Genomic DNA, 3,128 nt, shown 5'->3' on the forward strand with positions numbered 1-3,128 from the left:
CCTCTTAACTGCTATGCCAAAAATCTGACCCAAGATTCCAATTCCTGCTAGCACCAACCTATCATGCTAATTCCATGAATGTCACTAAGAAATGCCTTAAGCACTATTTCTGTTATGTGTTCCCTTGTGGGAATTACCACAGAGTTGATAAGATTAAAAAGATGCACTAACAACAGTAATAGATTTTGTTGACTTCAAGCACTTAACCGTAACTATGAGGGCAGGCATTATAATACCATTTTATCAATGAGGAATCTGAATCCTAATTAGGTTAGGTGATTTGCTCTATAAAAATTGTATTGTTATCTGTTTTTAATCTAACAAATTACCCCAAAATTTAACTGCACAAAGTAACAAATATTTAATGGTCTTCCAGCTCCTGTGGGTCAGGTTTCCAGGCATAGTTCAGCAGGGCCATCTGGCTCAAATGGAGGTGAATCCATTTTCAAGCTCACTTGTTGGCAGAACTCAGTTCCTTGTAGACTAAAAGGCTGTTAGGCGGAGGGCTGCAGTTCCTCACTGACTGCTGCCTGAAGACTGTCCTCAGTTCCTTGCTTGTGGGCACCTCCTCAGTGAGGTCTCACAGGGCGGCTTGGTGTATCAGAAAAAGCACCTGAGCAAGACTGAGAGAATGCGAGCAAGGCAGAATGCAGCTTCATAACCTCATCTTGGAAGGGACATCCTAGTGCATTTCATTAGCAGCCAATCAAGACTAACGGCACTCAAAGAGGAAGGGTCACTGTAAGGATTAGGCCCAGTGACTCTTAATGCATGTCCTGGGTTCTACAAACATTATCAGTGCTGCTCACATCCCCCTTTCCATGCAAAAAAAAAAAAAAAAAAAAAAAACACACCTCCAAAATAAAGTGAAAGGACTTGAGGTATATGTTGATGCTACCGTTAAGAATCTTAGTCCCATCTGGGATCTTAAATTGAGCAAAGTGGGCTGAATGTGGATGGCAGATGTAGCCCGGGAGGTTTCTTCCCCCACTATGCCCTTCATTTTCCTATAGGCTGTTGAGCAGGATCAGCAATTATAAATGATGGGTGAGTAGAAACCCAGATACATCTGTCGCTCCCCCATTCGTGGAGGAACGATACTGGACCCTGCGCTGTTCTTTCATCTGCTCGGCCCTTCCCGGGTTAGCTGCCGTTCCCTCATTCGTGGAGGAATGACGCCGTCCCGGGTTAGCTGCCGACCCCTCCACCTCCGTGGAGGGGCGGCACCCCCCCCCGCCGCTTTCCCCGCTTCTGCGGAGGAGCGGCATACCGCTGGCCGGCTCTCTCAGGGGCTGCTCAGATGTTCCTCAGGTGTTCCTTCAGATATTCCTGGTGCATGTTGTCTCTCTCCTCCTTTATAGTCCTCTTCCACCAATCCCAACTCTGCTACCCACACGCCGAGCACACTGCTCTCCTCCAATCAGGAGCAGGATCAGCTCCTGCAGTTTATCAGTTAAGCTGGCGAGAGGCAGCTGCGTAGAAGTTTACTCCTCCCCAGCGCCATATTGTGGGAGAGCAGATGCATAGAATTAGTCTTAATTCCAGTAACTTAGTCTAGTCTCAGTTGCTCCCCACATACATCCTCTGTCCAGGCACAGATAACACTGCTTTCTGGGGCCTTGTCCTAGATTCCCTGCTAGAGATTTGCTACATTTCTCTGGGAGCTGTGACTTGACACTTGAGATGGAAAAACAAGTTAATACCAAATACATAAAGTTGCTAACTTCTAGCCAGGCAATGTCAAAATTGTTAAGTATATCTTGTCTAAACAAACGGAGATATACACAAACTTTTTCAAATAAGCTTAAGTATTACACTCCTGATAAACCACTCATGAGGCTTTTCTTTATGGCATTACAGCATTTCTATAGGTAACTTGCTGCATTTTATCAAGAGATATTCCTTAAGTGTTTTTTACATTAAAGATTATATATAGCCGGTGGCTACTGAAGCTGGTAAATTCTGACTTGACTAGAAATCCGCTTGGCTTAAAATTCATTTAAATACACCTGTTAACCTCAGACCTTTAGTGTTAAGGGGTTCCCAGTATTTCAACTAAATCTATAATTCAGCTACTTATTGCATATACTACTTTATTTACTATTAGGTTCCCATTCTTTTTGATTAGTATAAAACTTATCAAAATAAATACTCCAGTACTGTTAGCCTATTCAACTGTAAATGGTGGCAAAGCTATGGGAAAACAGCACTTAACATAAGAACAATTATTAATGACATATATATCTAGAATGCCCTCCTGGAACTTGTTCTGGTTTGGATGCTATCAAAAATGTTAATGGAAAATGCTGCAATTTTCTTAAGTTCTAATGAACAACTCTGAGAAGCACAGATGATATGGATTCAGCCTCTATTCTCATTAAGAATGAAGATATTTTTCAAGATTTAAGTAGCTCTTCTTTCTAGTGTCAACATCAGCTGCCTAAACAAGACTGACTTCTTGGAAAGCACATGCAGTACATTATACTATATTCTCTTGTCTTTAGCTAAGCATTCAGGAACTTTTGTCAAAACTCACTCTTTATTTCTACTCTGTCCAACAAACAGTATCACTGTATTCCTTACCTCACACATCAGTGATTATGGTAGGCTTTAGGAAGAGTAACAAACTCATCGTTTGGAATACGAATCACCAAGCCACAGAACTGCAGCTCTGAGACTGAGAAGAAAATGGCAGCATCACGACACAGTAACTTAGATGAAAACATAAATAAATAGAAGATAAAAACCAAAACTGTCTCAAGTGAAAATATAAAAAGGAGTTTGAATTGATAATTAAAAGAAAGACTTTGTACCGAAGATGGCTCAAGTGCTTGGGCCTCTGCCCCCATGGAGGAGACCCAGATGAAATTCCAGGCTCCAGCTTTGGCCTGGCCATTTGGGAAGTGAGCCAGTGGATGGAACATCTCTAACTCTGCCCTTGAAATAAAATAAAATCTTAAAAACAGACAAAAACAAACAAAAAAAACCCTTTGCCTAAAGAAAAGCTCAGGCCCAGAAGTGTCTATGTCAATCTCTTTCTAGAACCTTCCTCTCCCCAAATCCCTACCCCCAGCACAAACAGTGCATTCCCTGCTCCGAAGCACAGAATACTCTTAGCATGACTGCTC

The 3,128-nt window shown here is 42.1% G+C and overlaps 1 protein-coding gene across 3 annotated transcripts in view; it reads left to right on the forward strand.

Moving 5' to 3' along the window:
- Positions 1 to 3,128, forward strand: part of SPAG17 (sperm associated antigen 17) — a 274,935-nt gene that overhangs the window by 265,249 nt on the left and 6,558 nt on the right. The window lies entirely within an intron of this gene.

This window comes from Oryctolagus cuniculus, chromosome 7 (genome assembly GCF_964237555.1).
Source record: "Oryctolagus cuniculus chromosome 7, mOryCun1.1, whole genome shotgun sequence".
Classification (NCBI taxonomy): Eukaryota; Metazoa; Chordata; class Mammalia; order Lagomorpha; family Leporidae; genus Oryctolagus; species Oryctolagus cuniculus.